The sequence below is a fragment of the Capra hircus genome, chromosome 29 (assembly GCF_001704415.2).
Source record: "Capra hircus breed San Clemente chromosome 29, ASM170441v1, whole genome shotgun sequence".
In the NCBI taxonomy this organism is placed as follows: domain Eukaryota; kingdom Metazoa; phylum Chordata; class Mammalia; order Artiodactyla; family Bovidae; genus Capra; species Capra hircus.
Genome location: NC_030836.1, coordinates 9,938,226 through 9,951,410, shown reverse-complemented (window position 1 = coordinate 9,951,410; position 13,185 = coordinate 9,938,226). Strand labels below are relative to the sequence as shown.

The 13,185-nt window shown below is 38.6% G+C and overlaps 1 protein-coding gene across 11 annotated transcripts in view; it reads right to left on the bottom strand.

Moving 5' to 3' along the window:
- The window catches only part of DLG2 (discs large MAGUK scaffold protein 2), a 2,364,981-nt gene that overhangs the window by 1,768,652 nt on the left and 583,144 nt on the right, over positions 1 to 13,185 (bottom strand). The gene's annotated exons all lie outside the window — the stretch shown is intronic.

Sequence of the window (13,185 nt, the reverse complement as noted above, 5' to 3'; positions counted from 1 at the left end):
GGAAGATGAAATGTGATAATTCTTTTTTAACAGTTCCAGAAGGCAAAACTTTTTGGAAGAAAAAGACCACTTCTCTTAGAGATATCTGTTCTTCTCAGCAGGATTTTAAATATCATTATCACTAGTTGGCAGAGAAAGGCTCCAATATGTCACTGGAAAATATGTCCCTACATGAAGCAAATGATAGCAGAAGAAGCTTGGTCTCAAACCAGACCTGCAGTTTGGCTTCCCTGAGGCTCAGGTCTGGTGGAAGAGCCAGACTTCCATCCTAGAACTCATCTCCCACAGCTCCTTTGCTTTCTCCATCTCATTAGCGCCCATAACCCCTCTTTCTGTGTCTTGAAAGTTTGACAGCTTCAGTTCACAGGATCTCAAAGAGAATTTACAAAAGTGTAACCCAATCCCTTCTACATTAAAAAAGAAACTATTTGCCGAGAGCTGTGTATTTACCACAGGGAAGGGGCTTTGGGCAGAATCCGCTTAGCAGTATACTGACATTTGTCATACAACACTCCTTTATGAAATAAGTCTCAGCAATTTTATTTTGCATTCTGATACAAGATATACAATTAAATACATTTGAGCAGAGCAATGGAAGTATGAGAATAGGCTATAAACCTTTCAGATAGACAAGTGATTAGATTTTCTTGACTGGTGAAAAGAAATTATGAAAATATACCATACCCTGGCTTTTGAATTTTTATTTCACATTTTTGCTCTTTTAATCTGGTAGGCCATCCCTAATGTAATCCATCAAGGAAGGCATTTTGACTGCAAGCATCAGCTTCATCATCTATGAAATGGAGACAGTATTTCACAGTGAGGTTTAAACTAGGCAACTAAAGAAGGCTGGTACAGTGCATACCTAACAGAAAAGATCCCAAAGTTCCCATTATTATTTTACAATGTATAGGTGGCTTACTTTTGACCATCATATTAATACGAATGATTTCCATAAACTTCATATAACCTAAGTGCTACCCACTTGCATTTCAAATTACTTTAAATTCTTAACTCTTTTTCTACTGTATCCTTAATATATGGAGAAAATACATGTGTAATTACCTACGTGTCCTCTTCTTCTCTTGGAAACTCACAGTGTATCTTAGCATATTAAATGCTCAGAGAGGCTCTGTAGTAGAGAAATGTGCCTTTTTGTGTGTGGTTGTTAACATTTTATAAGAAGGTCTATTATAGTATCTCCTTGGTTACTTTTCCATAGAACACAGTAGAAAACAAGACACTAAAATATAGGAAGAGTTAAAGTTTAGTGGCAGGACTGTAGGTGATTTTTGTTTTCTGCTTTTATCTTTTTCATAATTTCCCCCTAAATATTAAATTTCCATAAATTTACAATCAGATAAATCATTATTTTAAAAAAAGAGATATGTGGTACTAAGACTATATTTGCCAAGTGTTTGTTATCCTTATATCTCTGTCCTTGGATCTTAGTATCTTAGTTTCCTCATTGAGTATCTTGGGCTTTTCATCAGTACGATGGACATATCATTTTCATAATACTTCTCAGGGTAAACATCTTTAAAAGCCAGTGCAATGAAATGATAATAAACAGAAGCAGAGCATTTTGCTTTTAAGACTCCTTTAAAAATTTAAATCCAAGAGTCTATATACAAAGCCATTATACTAAAGAATGATCAATTTGACTTTTCCAGGTTGAGGCTTTCTAACTCTGACTTCACAGCTCTTGGAATGACAAGATTTAGCCTCTGTGAATACTTGTGCTACTTCTCAGTTGTGTGATCTAGAATATAATGTATTGTGTAATCTCCCTGAGGATCTATTTTCTTATCTGCAAAATGGGAACAAGGTCACTCATGCCTTAGTGTTATTAACATAACAAAATGGGATAAGTCTCTGTGGAAATGCTTTGTAAGTGGAAGTACAAAATTCTGTATAGAAATTATTTTTTTTTAATCCTCTCCTTTTAATATCAGGCAGAAAAAACTAAATGAAAAACACAATGCCTCATGGTAACACTTGTATGTCTTAAGTATATGTCCTAAGTACTGTCTTGCAAAAAATCACCAGTAGGTGTTAGAAAGACATTTCTTCTCTAACTGAAAGACATCCTGACTATTAATAGGTGAAAATGTAGTTTCTACTAAGTGAGATATTTGCTCTTATCTCCATGCACATCCCTACCCTTGTTGCCTTAGAGGTCACTCTCCACTTTCATTCATAGTCAGTAAAATGTGCAAAAGGTGCCTTGGTAATAGTCTACTAACTTATTTTACTAAAGACTGATGATAGTTTTCTCAGCTTCCAAAGTGCTTTCTCACTTCTCATTAAGCAATACCTTTTCCTGACCTTTAATACATAATACAAAGCAATTTTTTGCTTTTCCAATGTAAAAGCACCTACTGTCAAACTGTCAGACTAACAATGACTAGATTCTAAGATTAACGAATGTTAATGAGAAAACCAGCAGTCTTTCTCCTCTTAATCATCTTTTGCAACATTCATCTTTCTTACAGCATGCCAAACCATAAGCCTAAATTCCTCGGAAATGGGTATATCCCATAGGCAACACAGGAAATACCCAGGAAATCCCACCAAATTAAAGGAAGGATGGAGAAGAAAATATCACTTACTCTCACGGATTCTACTGCTAAGGCTGACCAGAGAGAGGCTTTGCGATGCCTTCGGAATATGCAGCCACACACTGTCTTTTCTATTCTGCGGATTCCACAGAAAATGTGAGAAATGACCTTTAGACTTTTCTATATTAATTAGAAAATATAAAGAAGTTATAAATATCTATCAATAGAAAAAAAGTTTTATGTAAATTAAGGTCATTCTATAAAGTGGAATTTTAAGGAGCCATTAAAAGTGGTAAGTGAAAACTCCAACAAAATGGAAACCAGACTCCTATGGGAGAAAATCAGGATAAAAATTGCCTGTGTATTACAGTTAGAATTATATATAAATGCATAAACGTAAGATAACAATCTGAAGAACACGTAGAAATGAATGTTCTGTCATTTTCTCTGTTGCTACTTTTATAATACTTAATACCTAAAGATCTTCCCCTTATCTAGTAAAATTAAATAAAGAAGTTAAACTACTATGCTTAGGATTAAAATTCCATGACCCTATACTACAATGATGTGCATACATACAATAGTTATTAATAATTCTATATATTAACTATACTTAAGGATTCTGCATGCACTGATCTTTCCCTATGAATGTACTGAGACAATATTAAAGAAGAAACCCATGTGTTTTACCCCCTTTCAATCCTTTGCAACACTACTGAGCGTACTACAGAGAAAGCTAATTAGATGAAGGGATTCAGGGTTTGCAGCTTTCATCCTAGGGTAACTTTTATTATTGACAGTCCCCTGGTACTAATTCGTATCATATTTCAGAAGCCAGATCATAATCTTGTTTAAACAAGGAATTAGCATATTTTAGCAGCATTGTTTGTTTAATGTATGTATCCCTAAAGAAGTTAATTTTCCACATGGGTAGAGCTGTACCTGCTGTATTATTAGACTCTATTCTATGTCTGCAATATGGAAGACTAGCCACAAGTATTCACTGTACCACTGAATCTAAGTTTTTAACCTGAGCACTACTGATGTTCTTATTTCCTGTTGTGTGTATTCTGGGGGCAGGGGACAGTGTATGAAGGATGTTTAGCAGCATCTCAGGTCTTTCCTCACTAGATCCTACTAGGTTCTCCATAAACATGTAGTAATTGTCAAAATTACCAAAAATATTTGGTTGCGATACACAAGTGGTTGCAGAAGTGCTGCCAGTACTTTCTCATGGCATGCAGTGTCAGATGATGTAAGCAGGAAAGTGAGCTAATATTTGCAAATAACAATCACTGCCATCCCACTTGGTGGGTTTAGGCACCCACCAGGTACCCACAGTTTAAACAGTTTCTACAAAGTCTTGCAGTGGCTCAGCGGTAAAGAACCCGTCGGCAGCGCAGGAGATGCAGGAGATGCGGGTTCAACCCCTGGGTCAGAAGATCGCCTGGAGGAGGGAATGCCTAACCACTCCAGCATTCTTGCCTGGGAAATCCTGTGGACAGAGGAGCCTGGAGGGCTTGCAGAGAGTCAGACACAACTTAGCAACTAGCAACAAAGGTTTTAAAGTGTCTAAAGAGAGCAGCAGTAGCAAAGAGAAATAAAGTTTGTAACTTAAGAGAAAAAAAGGTGGAGGAAATATAATAAACCTGGCTATTTCGAAAGACTATAGTTAAAGGATTATAACAAGACAAAAAAAATCATTAACTGACTAATATCAATTTACTGCCAGATGTCTAATCACCATAATCACCTTTTTATACATAATTCACCTACTGCGAACCTGCACACTTATGGCGGGAACATCTACCCATCAGGAATTGCTAGGAGTCTCTCCTCACCTTAGGTACACATTCAGCCATTCCAGTAATTAGTGCCCACAACCTTAAATTTTGGCAGATAAAGATCTTTCAGCAATTCCATCCTTCATGGGAAAACAGATCTGGTATTGTCCTCACATACACACTACAGAAATACCATACCAAGGGTAAAAAGGTTCTTTTTTACTGTATTGAGAACAGAGAAAGAATTAACAAGGCATGTTTAAAAACATTCCTAATAGAGATCTATCCTAAAGCCCTGTCTGCCCTTATGTTCTGGTCACTGGGGCTAGGTATGCAGAAGAAAACATCTAGATTCTTCTTTTCCTAACCCAGAAAACAGTACTTTGGACCTAATGAAGAAGGCTTTGTCTTTCCTTTCTTTAGGGCTTATCTAAACCATCAAACTTTCCAGAGTTAAAGGTACCTCCCAAAAGAATGTTAAGCCAGAGCTAAGTTTCACCTCCAAAACTGCAGAGAGAGGAACAAGAAGCAAGCAGTTCCTTTCCAAAGGTTTCTCAATCCACTCCTCTCGCCAAAGGCTTCAAACTCTCCCTGAAGGAGGTGGAGGAAGTTTTGTTCAATATGGGATCACTATTTATAAGAAGTGTGTTTTGTGAACCCTCCTCTTAGAGAAAGTATTAAGAGGGAATCAAAGATGTTTAACAAACAAAGCTTATGCGTGCTCAGCTGTGTTCAACTCTTTGCAACCTCATGGACCGAAGCCCTCCAGGCTCCTCTGTCCATGGGATTTTTCAGGCAAGGACACTGGAGTGAGTTGCCATTTCCTTCTCCATAACAAAACAACAGACATAAAATAATGTTACTTGTTATGCCCCCAATGACGTGAAAGTGTTAGCTGCTCAGCCATGTCCGACTTTGCGAATCCGTAGACTGTGGACCACCAGGCTTCTCTGTCCGTGGAACTCTCCAGTTAAGAATACTGGAGTGGGTAGTCATTCCTTCTCTAAGGGATCTTCCCACCCCAGGGATTGAAAGTGGGTCACCTGCCTTGCAGTCAGATTCTTTACCATGTGAGCCACCAGGGAAGCCCCTGTCCCTAATATATTTTAACATCAAACTGTATCATCACTGAATTTCCACCTGGATTTCAATCATGTGTAAATGTCAAAAACTGACTCATGCTTTTTCTACTTATCCCAGTAACTTGGGGTAAAGTTGAGCATTAGCCTCTTTTTGTTCAGCATTAACATTGTTGAGAGGCTTAATAGGTTTCTCTTTGCTGAGGTAGCCTGGCCCATGTACGCAGTGAAAGGCTCAAGCCGTGAGTGGCATCATCAATGCCACAATGATGAAGTGAAGACAGCCAAACACCAGTGCACCATGGAAAACAACAGGAGGTTTCAGTTACCAACTCTGAAGCAACTGTCGTGCTTCTTAAAGAAGGCAAATGCATTCAGTTCCTATTACTTCCACATTTTGCAGGCAAATGCAGGCTGCTGTTTCTGGACCTCCAGTCATGCCTCAGAACCTTAACTGGATGTTAGTAATGATAATTATTACTTTGTTACTAGTTTCAGTCCAGCAATACTGACTTAACTCTATTAGAAGAAATACATATTTGCAGCAAAACCAGAGATACCTATTTTTAACTCTGCAAAAAAGTAGGCCATTGACATTTCCAAGGAACATCAACTTATCCACTTGTAGATACATATACCATGTAAATTCCCCCTTAACATACAGCTTAATAAATTTAAAATGTAGTTCATTCATTAATTCTTCAATTCACTCATCTTACAAATTGTATGCATGTTTAACTATGTGCCAAACACTGTGCTAAAGACTAGTAATGAAAAAAATTGACGCAATACTCTGCTCTTGTTACAGCAAGGAATACAGGTGGGTATGGCTGACAAATTAGACCTGGGTTCAAATTCTGATTCTCAAGTTTATTACCTACATAAAATCAGCTAGTTTTTCTAAACCTCTGTTTTCTAATGGTTAAAATGAAGCTAATCATATCTTTCTCAGGGCTTATGGTAACATAAGGAATACATTATATTGTATGTGAAAGTAATTAGGTAGAGTCAGCACCTAATAGCCACTCCAGTACTCTTGTCTGGAAAATCCAATGGACGGAGGAGCCTGGTAGGCTACAGTCCACGGGGTCACTACTAGTCGGACATGACTGAGCGATTTCACTTTCACTTTTCACTTTCACACATTGGAGAATGAAATGGCAACCCACTCCAGTGTTCTTGCCTGGAGAATCCCAGGGATGGGGGAGCCTGCTGGGCTGCATCTATGGGGTCACACAGAGTCAGACATGACTGAAGCGACTTAGCAGCAGCAGCAGCAGCACCTAACAGACAACCCAGTAGGGCTTCCCTGGTAGCTTAGATGATAAAAAATCTGCCTGCAAGGTGGGAGACCCCGGTTCAACCCCTGAGTCAGGAAGATCCCCTGGATAAGGAAATGGCTACCTATTCCATTATTCTTACCTAGAGAATTCCAGGGATAGAGGAACCATGCAGTCACAAAGAGTCTGACACAACTAAGTGACTAACAGTTTCTCTTTTCAGACACCCAATAAGTGTCACCAGCCCCTCAAACCATCTGTTAACTCATGCTTTTTGAGTATCATTTGGGAACTCAATAGATTTTGTGCTATAACAGATCAATCAAAATGGTTAATAAGCAATACACTTAAAATAATAAATAATTAATGCCACAACAACTAGAAAAAGACACTTCTCAGGAAAAGAAATTTTAGAATGGTTAGAATGTAGTTCTCTGGGATCAAGAAGAAAAGATTGAGCATGCTTGCTGTAGGACTGAAAATCAATATGCAAAAAAAGCAAAGAAGATGTTCCTTGATGTTGAAAATGTCATTATAAAGGCCAACGAGGTATAATGAAGGTTCCTAAGTGACAAGAATCAGATGAGCACGGGAATGAATGGAAAAATGAACAAACACTGTCTTCGGGAGTTCACAGTCTATTTCCCAATATGAAAATTACATTCTATAATATAAAAATGAATCTTAATAACCACAAACGGTTGTTTTTGAAATCATGGTAATCTCGGCCTTTGAAACCTAAAACCTACAAAGAACTTAAATGTTAACTGACAAAACAAATCATTTTAAAAAGAAATAGACGCCTATGTGGGGCTTCTCAGGTGGTAAAGAGTCTGCCTGCCATTGAAGGAGACACAAGAAACACAGGTTCGATCCCTGGGTTGGGAAGATCACCTGGAGTAGGAAATGGAAGCCCACTCCAGTATTCTTGCCTGGAAAATTCCCATGGACAGAGAAGCCTGGCAAGCTACAGTCCATGGGATTGCAAAGAGCTGACACGACTAACTGACTGAGCACATACACAGGCCTATGTGAAGAGACATACTTTTAATACTTTTTTTTTTTAAAAAATGGACAATATTTGTTCATTTTAATCAAATAAACAAAAAGGAGATTTGGTAATAACTTTATAAGATATATTGGTGAATGTTTTGATTTACTTACAATTATTTAACAGCTGTTACCATGGGACTTATTTACTAGTATGCAAATTACTTAACAAGGAGCACACCTTTGAATCATCATTCCTTTGTGTTGCTGTGAGAAAACTGTTTAAAAAGCAAAAATTCATAAGCTTTCCAATTATCATTTTGGGACAGCTAATAATAGCAATGTAGAATCTTCAGAAATACACTAGCTCTAGCTGCCTGTGACCTCTTGGGTAAATGGAGTTCCAAAAACCTTCCTTCGTTGTGTGTTCCTGTGTTTAGTCATCTTCGGAGTTTAGAATCACTCTCTTGTATCTAAGTAAAGCCCTCCTTGAATCAATTTATTCAAGACTCTAAATTACATTCTACTCAGCTGTATTGATTCCACTACATTCAGCTTTAAAATTTTTTATCTGCATTGTCCTTTATGTTTTTGTTTGGCTTTATCCCCAATAAAAATAAGGAAATGAATCAGGCCTAAGTTCTAGTACCAATGCAGTGATCTAGCAGTGTGACTCTGAGTAAGCCACTTCACCTGTATGGCCACAGTTGTTTCTTTGTAAACTGACAGAATTGAACTAAATCATAATTGGGATGCCTTTCAATCCTGTCATTCCGAGATTTCCATAAGGCTTGATGAGTTGCCATCTGCTTTAGTAATAGGGAAAAAAGATTTTTAAGAAAGAGGTTGCAGATTGTAGTACAGGCACTGCTAACTTGGAAAAACTGTGCCACCTCTCTGAGAATAATTTAGCTCATTTCTCAAATAAGCATAATTATGCCTGTCCTCTTACTTCACAGGGTAGATGATTCAGTGATATGAAGATTCAGTTCAGTTCAGTTGCTCAGTGGTGTCCAACTCTTCGTGACCCCATGAATCACAGCATGCCAGGCCTCCCTGCCTATCACCAACTCCCGGAGTTCACTCAAACTCATGTCCATCAAGTCAGTGATGCCATCCAGCCATCTCATCCTCTGTCGTCCCCTTCTCCTCCTGCCCCCAATTCCTCCCAGCATCAGGGTCTTTTCCAATGAGTCAACTCTTCACATGAGGTGGCCAAAGTACTGGAGTTTCAGCTTCAGCATCAGTCCTTCCAGTGAACACCCAGGACTGATCTCCTTTAGAATGGACTGGTTGGATCTCCGTGCAGTCCAAGGGACTCTCAAGAGTCTTCTCCAACATCACAGTTCAAAAACATCAATTCTACAGTTTGGTAAAAAAGATTAAATTTATCTTTACCACTCTTTTAATACCTGGCAAATATAGGTAGGGGAAAAGATAGTAAGTAGAAAAGCACATATTAGAGAGTACAATTGAGGGAGAATCACAAAAATCTGGATCAATTAGCTAATAAAAAGAGAAATTAATTTATCTCCCAAATGCCTGACACACATTTGAACATCTTAACTGCATTAAAAGTAAAACAAGTTAAGTTTGACATCTGAGTATAATAATTGGAAGAGCAAAGAACAATGGACTTGATTCTAACACTATTTTTTTTCATAAATTAGATGAATGAATGACTTTGAGCAAATCATACTCTCATGTTCTTTTGTCAAAAATGGACACTTAAACTTATATAACGGAGAAGGCAATGGCACCCCTCTTCAGTACTCTGGCCTGGAAAATCCTATGGATGGAGGAGCCTGGTAGGCTGCAGTCCATGGGGTTGCTAAGAATCCGATACGACTGAGCGACCTCACTTTGACTTTTCACTTTCATGCATTGGAGAAGGAAATGGTAACCCACTCCATTGTTCTTGCCTGGAGAATCCCAGGGACGGGGGAGCCTGGTGGGCTGCCATCTATGGGGTCGCACAGAGTCGGACATGACTGAAGTGACTTAACAGTAGCAGCAGCAGACTTATATAATCACATCTAGAAGAAAAATTTTCTTCATTATATATTTTATTTTTAAATACATATTTTTAAAAATTGGAGAGACAGAGGGAGAGAGAACTTCCATTTTTGACTATGATGGACTAGTTTATAAATTCCAAATCTCCTGTTGGGAAATATTCAAAAGGCTGTATTATTATTTTTTTTTTAAAGGTGTTTGAAGTCTTCAAAGAGCCACCAAGGCGTCCAGAACTTGAAGGACCAGAATCCCTGAGAGAAGAAAACTTTGGTGAGCTCAATACTTCTTTTCTCCTCAAAGCATTTTCCTATTTGTAACCAGGAGGCTGAGGAACTAAACAGATAGCTGTGCAGAAAATATCTGCTGAGTAAAGTGTTTGGCAATCTCAAGAAAAAATGGAGTTGAGGGTTAAAATGAAGCTGGGACTTGAAGGTTCAAGATTCTGCAGTAAAGGAAAGAGCAAAGAAATAAGGTTAGTACTGTGTGCTATTTTTTCCCTCAAGGCAATGCCTCAGCAGGACAGGGACTGAGGCTAAGAAATTGAGAAGAGAGAAGCTTCTGAGAAGCTAAGCAGAATTTTAACAATCACACAGTGCTGGGGAGGCAAAAATTGGGCTTCGAGGCTCACCAATGAGGGAATGCAGTGATAAACATCATAGGGTTAAGGTTAGGGTTAGGGTTAAGGTCATGGATAGGAACAGAGGCAAAGTGAAAACAGAGCACCTTCATAAAAACTATTTGTCCTCTATTCAGCACAGTCCGTAACTGGGTGAAAATGATCCAATCTCCCTATATGTTAAAGGCAAAAGCTAATGGAAGATGATGTCATTCAGATTATCTATAATTTTTCATATATAATAACAGTCATTCATGGCAAATAGATGGAGAAACAATGGAAACAGTGACAGGCTTTATTCTCTTGGGCTCCCAAATCACTGCAGAGTGTGACTGCAGCCATGAAATTAAATGACGCTTTCTCCTTGGAAGAAAAGCTATGACCAACCTAGATAGCATATTAAAAAGCAGAAACATTACTTTGTCAACAAAGGTCTGTCTAGTCAAAGCTATGGTTTTTCCAGTAGTCATGTATGGATGTGAGATTTGGACCATAAAGAAAGCTGAGCACCGAAGAATTGATGCTTTTGAACTGTGGTATTGGAGAAGACTCTTGAGAGTCCCTTGGACTGCAAGGAGATCAAACCATTCAATTCTAAAGGAAATCAATCCTGAATATTCATTGGAAGGACTGATGCTGAAGCTGAAGCTCAAATATTCTGGCCACCTGATGTGAAGAACTGATTCACTGGAAAAGACCCTGATGCTGGGAAAGATTGAAGGCAAGAGGAGAAGGGACAACAGAGGATGAGATGTTTGGAAGGTATCACCTACAGACATGAGTTTGAGGAAGCTCTGGAAACAGGTGATGGACAGGGAAGCCTGGCATGCTGCAGGCCATGGGGTCACAAAGAGTCAGACATGACTGGGCAACTGAACTGATTCAATAAAAACTTAATATCCTGCTAATAAACAAGAATAAAATAAAAAGTAGAAAACAGAACATACCCACAGTTTATCTAGATATTACAGTTCTTAGAAATGGTACTTGAAGTAACAATGGTTGATATGTTTAAGAAAATAAATGGTACTTTTAAGATGAGTTAATTTCTATGTATATACGGTATGTAAAATAAAATGCATTTAAAAGATAATTTTGAAACATAAAAAGATAGAGAATTTCTCCAGAGTACAGTACATATATGAAATCCTCTCAGATTCAGATAATACTATAAAACTACAGTAATCAAAACATCATGGTTCTGGCAAAAAAACCCGACATATGTATCAATTATACAGAATAGAAAGACCAGAAACAAACCTATACACCTATGGTCAATTAATCTTCAACAAAGGAGAAAAGACTGTCTTCTTCAGTAAATGGTGTTAGGAAAGCATGACAGCCACATATAAATCAATTAAGTCAGAATACAACCTAACACCATACACAAAAATAAACCCAAAATGACTTGAAAACTTGAATATAAACAACCATAAACTCCTGAAAGAGAACCTAGGAAAAACATTCTCTAACATAAATCGTACCAATGTTTTCTTAGGTCAATCTCCCAAGGCAACAGAAATAAAAGCAAAAATAAACAAATGGGACCTATTCAAACTTCTGGGCTTTGTACAGCAAAGGAAACCATCAACATAATACAAAGACAACCTACAGACTGAAAGAAACAATTGCAAACAATATGCCCAACAAAGGTTTGTCTTCCAAAATATGCAAATAGCTCAGATGACTCAACAACAAACAAACAAACAAACAAAAACAACCCAATTAAAAAATGTATGTGCGTGTGCTCAGTTGTGTCCAATCTGTGCAAACCCACGGACTATAGCCCACCAGGCTCCTCTGTCCATGCGATTCTCCAGGCAAGAATACTGGAGTGGGTTGCCATTTCCATCTCCAGGGAATCTTCCTGACCCAGGGATCAAACCCAGGTCTCTAGGTCTCCTGCACTGGCAGATTCTTCTACCACTGTACCACCTGAGAAGCCCCAAATGGGCAGAAGACCCAAATAGACATTTCTCCAAAGAAGACATACAGGTGACCAACAGGCACATGAGAAGATGTTCAATATTGCTAATTATTAAAGAAGTGGAAACCAAAACTACAATGAGGTATCACTTCAGGCCTGTCAGATGGCCATCATTGAAAAAACAAAATCTGGTTGGATTTTTTTTTTATCCAGACTGGTTACAAAACCTGGCAGTCTACGGGACTCTCAAGAGTCTTCTCCAACACCACAGTTCAAAAGTATATTGGAGTTTCGGCTTCTGCAGCAGTCCTCAAATGAATATTTAGGGCTGGTTTCCTTTAGGATGGACTGGTTGGATCTCGGGGCACTATGGTTTTTCTAGTAGTCATGTATGAATGTGAGAGTCGGACTATAAAGAAAGCTGAGCACAGAAGAATTGATGCTTTTGATCTGTGGTGTTGGAGAAGACTCTTGAGAGTCCTGTAGACTGCAAGGAGATCCAACCAGTCCATTCTAAAGGAGATCAGTCCAGGGCGTCTGGAAAGACTGATGCTGAAGCTGAAAGTCCGATACTTTGGCCACCTCATGGGAAGAGTTGACTCATTGGAAAAGACTCTGATGCTGTGAGGGTTTGGGGGCAGGAGAAGAAGGAGACGACAGAGGATGAGATGGCCGGATGGCATCACCGACTCGATGCACATGAGTCTGGGTGGACTTTGGGAGTTGGTGATGGACAGGGAGGCCTGGCATGCTGCAATTCATGGGGTTGCAAAGAGTTGGACACAACTGAGTGACTGAACTGAACTGAACTGAACTGATAGAGCTTCTCCATCTTTGGCTGCAAAGAAAATAATCAATCTGATTTCATTGTTGACCATCTGGTGATGTCCATGTGTAGAGTTGTCTCTACAATGGAATCCTACTCAGCCATA